Source organism: Marmota monax, unplaced genomic scaffold (assembly GCF_021218885.2).
Source record: "Marmota monax isolate L192 unplaced genomic scaffold, Marmota_monax_Labrador192_F-V1.1 WCK01_AAM20220418_F8-fsc00211, whole genome shotgun sequence".
Taxonomy (NCBI): Eukaryota; Metazoa; Chordata; class Mammalia; order Rodentia; family Sciuridae; genus Marmota; species Marmota monax.
Window position 1 is genome coordinate 916512 of NW_026694080.1, and position 12564 is coordinate 929075.

Sequence of the window (12564 nt, forward strand, 5' to 3'; positions counted from 1 at the left end):
TGGTTGCTCCATTCCCAAGGCTGGACCTGTGTCACACCCCTGTGGGACATCTCTTTGCTGGGTGGACAAATCAGGCAGTCTTGGGCAACCTGTTGGCTGGGCACTTCTGATGTGCAGCGGTGATGTGCAGGATTCACTTTGTGAACAACTTGTTAGCTGGCGTTTACCAACCTGGACCCTGGGTAAACTACCACATGATCTGTCTGGGCCTCAGCTCTGAAGAATGGGGATGATCATGGTAATAGTCCCTCTTCTATGATATTAATGTGAGAATCCAGTGAGTTCAGGAGTATAAGTGTTTGGAACCTGGTGTCTGACAAGTGCTCAGTTGCTAATAGCCATTTTTACAATAAACCTTTACCATAATCCTACAAGATGGGAACTCTAACTGTCCCCACGGGCCAATGAGGAACTGAGACTCAGGTTAAGTAACTTACCCCAGACATGGGCTGGAATGAGAGGCAATGAGCATGATTTGGGAAGTCTGGTTAAATTCCAATTCGCTTCCATCTGCATCCACAGTATTTCTAGAGAACCCATGTGCCAGGCCCTGTGTCAGGAGCCAGGGGAAATGGAGATGGGCCAGACCCAGGGAACCAGCCAAGAGCTCCACCCAGTTTTTAGCCTGGCCCAAGCAGGCAGCTCTGGGCTAGGCACAGTTAATCTCCAGCCACCCCCACTAGCTTCACCTGGCTCATTAAAACCAGACACATTATGAGTTTACTTAGCATCTGCAGAGAGTGTCTTTCATCTTCAAAGGCTTCCCGAAGCACCAACCAATTAATCCTTACAACACCCTCATCTCATATACAAATATTTATCCTCATTTCATACCCAGGAAAACGAAGGTGCAGAAAGAGAACAGACTGGGCTAGAGGAAGAAGAGTAAGTGGAGAGCTAAACACAACTCTGGAGCCCTTGACCCCTCTGGCTGCCCAGTCCATCTGGAGGCTGCTGGGAAATTCTTCCCATGATCCCTTTCTCTCTGTTTCCTTTTTTTTCTTTTTTAAATGGAAGCAGAACCTTTTTGCAAGTTCAGAAGAATTACATTTCTTTAATAGTAACCTGCAGGAAATACATTAAAAACACATTCTATCAGTTACAAATCTTAATGTCACCAGCCAAGGATGAGGGAATTAATGCTGGGTCCCAAAATACATATAGTCAGCAACTCCGGGGCAAGGGCAGAGACGATTTATAGAGTGCGAGGTCTGGACGTCTGGAGCAGGCAGGCTGAGCTCAGCTGCGGAATTGAAACAGGGCTGTTTTCAGATGGGCCAGTGGGGGGAAGGCTGCCGAGGGCAGCTTTGATTTAATCATTGCTTCCCATTTCTCCTCCATGTAAATCACTTTTTTGATGCTATAAAAGCCAGGTTCTGATCTGTCAGGAGAAGACTGCTTTCATTAACATAAGTGCCTGTCAAGGATGCTTTGTAAAAAATCAACCCCCCCAAAACAAGCCTCCTCCCCGCCACCAAAACCAATCCCAACCCTGATTATCTCCTCTGTCTACAAGGGTCAGACCAAGGGGACGTCCAGGCGATGGTTTGGGTAGGGAACTAGACGATGAGACAAAATATATGTATGATTAATATGATTTTACTCCCTTTAACAGCAGGTATTTTTCTTTACCTTTGCATGGCAAAATAAAACAGGGTATTAAAATCCCCAACTAAATGCACAGCTTAGTAAATTATGATTAGGAAAATGGTTGGGTCTTTTTAAATTACTTTGGGAACTCAGTGCTCATTTTGACAAACTTGAACTGAACACAGCCTTGGAAAAGTGAAGTTTTGACTCCCAGAGTATAATGTGCCCATTTTGGGAAGGAAAGTGACTACAGGGATAGGAACAGCACTCAACTGTTAGTTGGGAGCTGACACGTTCCCATCGCTTGTCACCAAGAAAGCACATTAGAGGACTCAGTGGGCACCAAGGAGCTGAATCCTGCCAAGTGCAGATGGACATTGATCCCTGTGTGTCCCTAGGCTGTGTGGTTTACCTCTCATTGCAAATCACACAGCACTGCATTCTGTCACTTTGCGGGGAAGGAGACCGAAGCCCCTGGGGTCAGAAGAGATAGTCATAGGTCCAGGAATGAGAGCTGGGGTCATAGGACTCCCCATCTGCAGGCCCCCCTCTCCTCCGGCTGTGAGTGGGCATTCCACATGGCAGGGCATCAAAAGGTAGGAGGAAGAGGCGGACAGGGCTTCTTGTGCTGCATGAGTCGACTTGGAAACTGGGATTTTTAAATGTTACTGAAGGAAAAGAAGGAGTCCATGCTGAATTATATAATAGCTAACACTTCGAGAGTGCTTTAAAATTCAAATGCACATTCACATTCCAAATCTTGATTATTGGGCCTCGAAGGCAAGAATGTCTGATTGGGATCATTTTTATGAGTGGGAAACTGAGGCACAGGATGACGTGGGGGCTTGGCTGGTTTGCCCAGCCATGAGGGGACAGAGCCTGGAAAAAGCTCCCATTTTCTGATCCGTGGAGGGTTCTGTTCTGCCAGCCCATCGCTGGTCAGGAGCCCTGGCCAGAGGCCAGACCTTGAGGTCTGTCTTTATTTAATTGTTAGGAGGCAGGAGGCCTGAGGCCGGGGCTTTTCCAAATTCAATACCCAAGGATTTTAAATTAACACCCCAATAGTTCTTACAGGGGACCTAGCTTAGAAAAGAACCTTAGAGCAGTCCAAGGATGATGGGGTTTGATCAAGCAAGGTCATACACCCACCTTCTCCCTCCACAGTCTCACAACCAAGCTCCTTCTGAGAACATTGGGCTCTCTGGGCCAACCAAGCCGACCCCAGCCGGGACGCTGCTCTCCACTCACATGGGACCAGCCCGACTCTGCACTTCTGAAATCAGAGCTGGAGGTGAACTGCTTTGCTCATTTCACTGCCTTTCTTCTCTCCTGAGTTTAACTGCTTTTTCTGGCCTCAGGGAATCCCTTGCAAGTTAATAAAACTCACTACATCAAAGGGCTCCACAACCATTACCCAATTAAAACCTCACAGCACTCCTGCAGCAGGTAAGCTGATTAACCCCATTTTACAGATGGGGAAACTGAGGTTAAGTGGTTTGCCCCCGGCTACCGAGGAAATGAGTGTCCCAGCTGGCATCAGAACTCGGTGGTTTGTTCAGATCCATCCAGGGGTGGTGGTTTTTGTCAAAATCTGTTTTCACAGCACTTTGATGCCTAAAGATTTCTTTTTCCTTCAGGAAACGGATTCCTTGCAGCCTGCACTCAGCGTGAAGAATTTCTCCAGAACTGGTTCATCTGATGCAGCCGCTCCTGCCTTCATGCAGGAGAGGGGACCATAAAAATAGATGAAAGCTAGGAGCTCAGTGCAGTCATTTGGGAAACAGTTTGGGCCTTTCAGAAATTAATGTTATTTAAAGATGCAGATTCATCCACCCCAGTGGCCTCCTGGGAGTGCTTCCCGAACCATCTGGTTCAATCGGCTCATTTTCTTTCCCCTAATCCTCCTGGCTCTCGTGTGTGTATGTACAGCGAAGGCTCCTGGGGAATTCACAGCATGAATAAAAAGCAAAGAGCTTTCTCTTTCACCAGGCACCTCTCCTCTTTTCCAAACAGCATAAAATTCCTAATCCTGTTTATTCTTAGGAGGGGTATAAAACTCATGTTCTAACAGACAATGAGGGGACCCAAGCAGGCCTCCACCTCTCAGTCCTCCAGCTTCACCCCATCCTTTGGGAGGACCTCTAAAACCTAGTGGTGTCAGGGAATAAATTTGCCCAGGCCTTCTGGAAGAGAAAGAAAAAAAAAAAAGAAATATCTTTTTGGTCTGGTTACAGCTAACCTTTTGCCACAGGAAAGATCTCAAAGACTCAGGTGAGTATTTTTCAAAAGGAGGGTTTCAATGCAGCCCCGACTGCGTTAAGTCCTGCTTCTTGCTGTTCAAGTCCAATTATCATCCACACAGGCAGGATGCCGTGTTTACATAAATAATTACCAGATTTTGGATAGCCAGACGTGTTTCGGCACACAGGAGGCAAGCCCATAAATTACATTTGAGGAATTAAGGGTCAGGTTGATCTTATCTCTGTAAATCCGGCTGAATTCCAGCAAGCTAAAGGGACATCCGGTTGACTGAGCCTTGAGAGGCAAAGGCCCCAGAAGCCAGCCCTCCTGAGGATGTCGTTAACCCCACTGCCTTCCTTTTTTACTTCTCCCTGCTCTGGTTTGCAAGCTGGCTCTGAGAGCAAGGGGGTGGCAGGAAGAAGAACTGCCCCAACTTGCTCTTTGCCCAACCTGCAAGGGAGAAAATGGGAAAGGGGTGTAGGCATTCCTTCTTTTTCCTCCTGGACCACACAGGATCTCACCCTAAGAAAAACAGCAACAGGAGGATCAGAAAAGCTGGGAGAGCAACAGGACAGGGACCCTGCTCGCCTCCTGCACAGGCTGAGCCTCCATGTTTTCACTCATTCATCAACAAGTGGGGTCGGTGTGGCTCCATGGTAGAGCCCTTGGCTGGCATGAGTTCCGACCTCAGCACTGTGAAAACAAAACAAAGATGTATGGACCAACTACTGTACCCGCCGGTGCCACAGCACAGTGTGGTAGGCAAGGCTCAGAATGCCTGAGTGAATCCTGGCTCTGCTAGCTACCCTGGGAAAGTGACCTAACAGCCCTGGGCCTCCACTTTCATATCTGGAAAGTGGGATAACAGAACTAACAGAGGGGGTGAGGATTCACTGAAGTCATTCATAAAAAGTCTTAGAATAGGGCCAGGCACGCAGTCAGTACTTGGTAAGTGCTGGTTGGGCACATGTGGGCTACCCTTTTGAAGCTGGTTGAAACAGATGCTCCCACTTAAACACAAAAGGGCATAACAAGGCAGTATGGATGACTAGGTACCAAGTGAGTGGAAAAGATAACTGAGTTCTAAGAAGCAGGCAGGAGGGTGAGATCACCATGGCAGGAGAAGACTTCACGGAGAAGGAAGGCTTCAGTTGGTCTTGGAGGATGTGCAAGATTTGACTGGGCCATGGAAGGGCATCAGAGGTGGGGAGCTTGAGGGGAAGGGCTGGAGCCCCAAGGTTTCCCCAGAATTCAGCTAGAAGCCAAAGTGGTAGGCACATCTGATACTTCCAAGAGGATAAGCCAAGTCTTTTCATTAAAATTTACAAATCAGAATGTTGGCTCTCTGTAGAGAAAGAAGTGATTTGTGTTAAGTTCATCTGACAAAAGAATTTACTGCCGAGCGCAGTGACGCAAGCCTGTAATCCCAGTGGTTTGGGAGGGTGAGGCAGGAGGTTTGTGAATTCAAAGCCAGCCTCAGCAATGGCAAGGCACTGAGCAACTCAGAGAGATCCTGTCTCTAAAATAACACACACAAAGGGCTGGGGATATGGCTCAGTGGTTAAGCACCCCCACATTCAATTCACAGTACCCCAAAAAAGAAAAGAAAAATGTTACCAAGTGACATTACAAAACCCATTGTGAAGAGACCAGAAGAAGCAAGAACCTATTCTAAAGAGAGCTTTGATTTATAAAATGGAAAGAGAGGCATATCAGGTAGGATGTTATTGAAAGGAATTATATTATTTGGTAAAGTAAAAAGTGTTCAAACCAAAAAGTGTTCCATTCATTCATTCTTTAATACATAGTGCTAGGTATTCAAGGGGACTTTGGTAATGATATTAAACATCAATACATCAATATGTATTGATTCCATATTTGTCATTTTTTATAAGCCAGAAAACAATTTAAAATAAATATCTGGAGGCAGGTTCACATAAAACAAGTATTTGGAAAACATTTCTTTGTAGTATTGTCATGAAAAATTTAAAAATCTTGGAGCTGGGGTTGTGGCTCAGTGGTAGAGCGCTTGCCTAGCATGCATGAGGCCCTGGGTTCGATCCTCAGCACCACATAAATGTAAAATAAAGATATTGTGTCCACCTAAAACTAAAAAAAAAAATTAAAATCTTACTCTATGCAATTCTATAAACAAATCTGATCTGTATTTGAATAAGAATTATAAGAATTTGTTATTGAACTTTAAAAAAATTAATCTAATAACCTACAATGGAATTTCTAAATAAACTTTTGCTTGGATATCATTATGTACACAGATAAAGTAATTCAAGAAGCAATCAATGAAAGAACCAACCATATTTTGCCCAGCACTATTCTAGTTGTTACAAAGGATAAGCATTTGAAGAGAGAAGATTTTTTCTTTCAGTCAAGATGGAGCAATAGCAATTGGATTTATTCCACCACCTGGGAAGGAAGGAAGGAAGGAGGGAAGGAAGGAAGGAAGGAAGGAAGGAAGGAAGGAAGGAAGGAAGGAAGGTTGGTTTTTAAGACTGTTTGAGGCAATGAAGGACAGTCACTGAAGGGAGGGAAAATGAACAAAGTTCTACAGTTACCCCATCTTATTGCCTCATGAGGATTTCCAGGCTGTGCACAAGGAAACTCAGCAACTTCTCTGAATTGATGATAAAACTGTGAGTCCAAAGAGACTAAGTGTCTAGAATTTGCAAGACAGGGTGCTGGTGAGGAGAGAGCTGTATAGAGGCTGGAGGTGCCTGAAGAGTCCCCCTCAAGTATTTGGCATGATTAACTCATGTGTGTGAGGAAGCTACCCAAGGCCAGGGAAAGAACTGCCTAGCAGATTAGAGAACAGTGCCAGGTTCACACAAGACTGGGAACAGTGGCTGTTCCCACGACAAACTAGAAAACTTCATAATTCATGGGGCATTGAGTACAATACTCAAAGGGTAGTGGAGAATAATTAACCCTACACTAAATAATGCTCTGTCCTGCCTAATAACTCTTAAAAGCAAGACTAAAAGGATCACACTGAAGCTGGGGATGTGGCTCAGTGGTAGAGCGCTTGTCTAGCATGCAGGAGGCCTGGGTTCAATCCCCAGCACACACACACACACACACACACACACACACAAGAAAGAAACTGTTTCCAAGTAATCATCTGAATCCCACAACAAAACTCAAAAATATTTATAGAAATACCAAAAACCTCTTGTAAGATAAAATTCACAACATCAGCCATCTAATCAAAGATTTCCAGGCATACAAAATATTAATTATAAGGAGAAAAACCAATCAATCAATTAAAATTGAACTAGGACTGACATAGACGTTAGAATTAACAGATAAGTATGTTAACATAGTTACTATCACTGTATTTCATAATTCAAAAACATGCATCTAAAATATGCAAAGTGAACTTTTAGAGCTGAACACTACATTGAGTAAGATGAAAACTATGTTGACTAAGATTAATAGCATATTAGATATAGCAGAAGAAAATTATTGACCAGAAAGGCAGAAACTATTCAAAATTAAATACACAGAGAAAAAAATAGTTTAGTCGGGTGTGATGGTGCACGCCTGTAATTCCAGCAAATCAGGAGGCTGAGGCAGGAGGATCGCAAGTTCAAAGCCAATCTCAGCAACTTAGTGAGGACCTAGGCAATTTAGCAAGACCCTGTCTCAAAATTTAAAACAAAAAGGGGCTGAGAATGTAGCTCAGTGGTAAAGCACCCCCGGTTCAATCCCTAGTAATGGGGGGAAAAATAGTTTAAAATTAAAGAGCATCAGCTATCTATGGGACTTCAAATAGTCTAAGATATATGTAATATATGAATTGGAGTCTCTGAAAAAGAGGGGAGTACAGAAAAAATATTTGAAGACATCATGTCCAAGCCAGGCATGGTAGCACATGCCTGTAATCCCAGTGTCTCCAGAGGCTGAGGCCAGAGAATCCCAAATTCAAAGTCAGCTCAGGCAACTCAGCCAGACCCTGTCTCAAAGTAAAAAGGGCACAGGAATATATAGCTCAGTGGCATAGTGTTTGACTAGCATGTGCAAAGCCGTGAGTTCCACCCCCAACACCTTAAAAAACAAACAAACAAACAAACAACAACAAAAAAAACAATGTTCAAGTATTTTCTAAAGTTGATGAAAACTACAAACCCACAGATCCAAGAAGTTCAAGAGCCCAAAGCACAAGAAATCTGAAAAAAAAAAATGCACTAATATACATGTAATTAAATTGCTCAATATATGTGAGAAAGAGAAAATCTTAGAAGCAGCTGGGGGGCATATTATGTAGAAGAATAAATAAAAAGATAGCAGCAGATTTCTCCTTGGAAATAGTGCAGTGAGAAAGAATACTTCAAAATATTTTAAGTGCTAGGAAAATCCCCCAACAATTTGTCAATCTAAATCTTTAAAATAAGCAAAAATACCTTCAAGGGCAATCCCTACTGCAGTCCCCTCTTGACCCTGTGAGAGTTCTGTTTCTATTCTTTACACTTGAATAAATCCCACTCCTTTCACAATTAAAATAAAAATTCTTCAAAAATAAAGGTATGCTGGGTGTGGTGGCACATGTCTGTAACTCCAGCAATTTAGGAGGTTGACACAGGAGGATCACAAGTTCAATGACAGCCTGGGCAACTCAGTGAGACCCTGTCTCAAAAAAAAATTATTATTTTTTCTTTTTGAAAAAGGACTGGGGATGTAGCTCAATGGTAAAGGGCTTGCCTGATATGTACAAGGACCTGGGTTTGATCCCCAGAACCATAAACAGACAAACAGGTATAATAAAGATCTTTTCAGGCATACAAAAACTGGAAGAATTCATCACCAGCAGAACCACACTATAAGAAACTGTTAAAGAAAGTCTTTCAGGAAGAAGGAAAATGATACCAAATGGAAACTTCTATCTACCCAAAGGAATGAAGGCAAAACCACAAGATTAAAAAAAAAATGTTTATATCTTTTTAGAAGATAACTAACTGCTTAAACAAACAACAAAAAGACATATTGCATAATTTATAACCTGTACAAATAAAAAAATATAATGATAAAAGAGAAGGGTCAGGAGAAGAGAAATGGAAGTATATTATAGAAAGTTTCTTATACTATATGTGACATGGAGGAAGTAGGCTATGATAAGATATGTATATAATAAACCCTGTAGCAACCACTAAAACAACAAAACAAAAATTGTAGCTACTTGACAGGAGTAAACATCAAGGATGAACAAACAACATGAATCAGCAAAAGGACTTGTTTTGGACTTGTTTTGGACTTTGCAGTGACTAAGTGACTTTTTAGTTGTAAACATGTTTTTGGTTATAGGATGACTAGATAGTATGCCCATGTTAGATAAGTTGATGATGTAACTAGGTAGTGTGCTTATGTTAGATAAGTTAGACACAAACAAGTTTGTTGTAAACATATAGAGTATATAAGCGCGAGGGAAACTCCATGTATTTGCTCACAATCAACTCTCATCGCCTGAGAGTAAGATCGTGCAGTGTGAGCCAGCCACCTCGTGTATTGCTTTGTGTGGTGTGCGAATAAACCAGCATTTCAAAAGGCAATCGAGTTCGTGCTTGGTGTTCGCGTACGTCGCGGTCCGGGGTCCAGTGCAGATATCCGGAAGGGAACTCCTGGTAACCAGACAAGGCTGAGAAGCTGCTCGTGACACTACTAGATGAAGAAAGGAGATAAATGGAATCATGAAAAGTATCAATCAATTCAAAAGAAGGCAGGAAAAAATAAAGGAACCAAAATGAAATACAGTAAATACAGAAAAAAAAAACGCAAGATAATACAGATTTAAACCCTAACTCATCAATAATTACATTAAAAGTAAATGACCGCAGGGTAGGGTGAGCCAAGGGGTTTGAGACCAATCTGGCAATATAGCTAGACTGCATCTTAAAAACAACAAACAAACAAAGTCAACAGGCTATCCTGTATCCATGTACATGAGGTATCTATGCAGCCAAACTCAGAAACATAAACAGAATGGTAGTTCCCAGGGGCTAGGGAAGGGGAAAATGGAGTTATTTAATGGATATAGAATTTCAAGTTTGCAAGATAAAGAAGTTCCAGAGATTGGTTGCACGATGATGTGAATATACTTAGTATTACTAAATTGTATACTTAAAAATGGTTAAGATGCTAAATTTTATGTTATGTGCTTTTAACCACAATTAAAACAAAGCAACCCCACGTATTTCTTTGAGGTGAAAAATAAAAGTAAATGGTTTAAATGCTCTAATTAAAAGGCAGAGATTGTCAGACTGGATAAAAAAAGCAAGAGCAAATTATATGGTACTTGTAAGAAGTACACATTTACTATAGAGACACAGATATGTTTAAAAAATTAAAGGATAAAAAAAGATATACCATGCTAACACTAAACAAAAGAAAGATGGAGTGACTATATTAATATCGCACAAAGAAAACTTCAGAGCAAAGAACATTTCTATGACAAAGATCATTCCACAATAATAAAGGAGTTAATTCATCAAAAAGTTTATGGACTTACTAACAACAGCTTTAAAATACATTACATAAAAATGAATAGAACTGTAAATGCAAATGTAAAAAAATCCTAATTTCAATACTCCCTCTTAATAACTGATACACGAGTAGGCAGAAAATAAGCAAGGGTATAGATGACTTAAACACAGTCAACTTGACCTAATTGATATTTATAGACTACACCACCCAACAATAGCAGGATGCACATTATTTTCAAAAGCACAAGGAGAATTTACCAAACAGGCCATATTCTGGGCAGTAAAACAAGTCTTATTAAACTTAAGATTCAGTTCATACAAAATGTTCTCTCACCACAATGGAATTAAGTTAGAAGTCAGTAATAGAAAGTTTCTTGGAAAATTCTCCAAATACTTGGAAATTAGATAATGTACTTCTAAATAACTCATAGTCAAAGAAAAATACAAAAGGGAAATGAGGATGTATTCAGAACAGAATGAAAATGAAAATCCAACCTATCAAAATTTGTGGGTGCTATTACATCAGCACTTGAAAAATCTCAAACCAATAATCTCTGCTTCCACCTTAGGGAACTAGAAGAAAAAAAAGAGCAAATGCAGCCCAATAGGCAGAAGAGAGGGAATAATAAAGATCAGAGCAGAAATCAATGAAATAGGATACTGGAAAACAATGGAGAAAACCCAATGAGGCCCAAAACTAGTTCTTTGAGAATATCAATACTGATAAACCTCTAGCCACATGGATTAGGGGAAAAAGAGAAAAGACACAAATTATCAATATCAGGAATGAAAGACCTGACTTCTTCACTTGAGATTTTAAGAGTTGCTGAAGTCATGTACAATGTGGCTTTTTATGGGAACTCTGCTACCAAAAACAGACATGTCATTGTAATTTCATTTATATGAAATTTTAGAACAGGTAAAACTACAGTAATCGAAAGAAGATCAAGGATGACATGGGGCCTGGGATAAGAAGATGGATATTGACTGAAAATGGGCACCTAGATACTTTGGTGGGGGGTAGGAGTATTCTGTTTGTGGTGGTGGTTACATGGGCAAAATTCATTCAAAATGTACACTTAAAATTGGCACATTTCATTTATGAAAATCATACCTCAATAAAGTTGAGACTTAAAAAAAAGACATGTAAAATGCATAAAGCACAAGCTATGAATGCAATATAAGGGAGTTGTGAAGTCTGCCAACGCTTCATATTTTTCGTTTTTCAATTTTGGCATTTTAGAGAGATTTATTTTCAGCAACAAAGAGGGATATAAATGGAGCTCTCCACTGCTACAGGACCCTAGACCAATAACCCTATATTTCCCATAACTTATACATCAAAACAATCAACATTAAACATTAACCAGCCATTACAAAGATACGTCGTACTTTTAAGGAAAGAAATACCGGGGCTGGTGGTGTAGCTCAGTGGTAAAACATGGGCTCAAGGCCCTGGGGAGGGGAGGGGAGAGGAGGAAGAGGAGGGAAATAAGATCAAGAATGCTAGACACCAGCAAGGTGGCACATGCTTGTAATCCCAGCTATCTGGAGACTGAGGCAGGAGGATCATAAATTGGAGGCCAGCCTGGGCAACTCAGCAACATCCTCTCTTAAAATAAAAAAAAAAAAGAAAAAAGGGGCTGGGGATGTAGCGCACTTGCCTAGCAAGTGCAAGGCCCTGGGTTCAATTTCCAGAAATACACACACACACACACACACACACACACACACACACACACACGCTTAAAGACAAGAGACAAGGGATAGATGACTTTATTTTCCAACAATACCATCCTGGGTCATCTAACTGCATAACGAGGTGTCTCTCTACTTCGCTCCATACAAGGGCCGAGGATGCAGAGGAGGAGACAGACGCGGTTGGTGCCCTCGTGGTGCTTACATCCCAGCGGAATTTTGGGGGGGCTGCAAACATCCCAAGTCAAGATGCCTTAATGTCTTAATGTACTGGCTTAATGTGTGGGCTCTATGCCAGGGAATCAGGCAGCAGAGCTCCAGGGGTTCCCTACCTCTCTCTGGGCAGCGAGGATCATAGCCCAACGGCCTCCCCATCCCCATCCTGGCAGGGCAAAGCCTGGAACAAGAGCTCCCCTTTCCAAAGGCAGTGGGTGGAGGTCCAGAGATAAAAGCTTCCGGAAACTGCTAGCTGACCCCTCCTGTGCCTCATTGGCCTGACTTGTGTCACGTGTACTTTTCTGAACCAATCACCGTAAGGAAGATG

General features: G+C 41.9%; 2 non-coding genes across 2 annotated transcripts; both read left to right on the forward strand.

The window, feature by feature from the left end:
- The first annotated feature begins 5833 nt into the window (after positions 1–5833).
- Positions 5834–5906, forward strand: Trnaa-agc (transfer RNA alanine (anticodon AGC)). Its single transcript has one exon. It is a non-coding gene; the product is annotated as a tRNA-Ala (tRNA).
- Positions 5907–6845: 939 nt separating this feature from the next.
- Positions 6846–6916, forward strand: Trnaa-agc (transfer RNA alanine (anticodon AGC)). The gene has a single exon. It is a non-coding gene; the product is annotated as a tRNA-Ala (tRNA).
- Positions 6917–12564: the final 5648 nt, after the last annotated feature.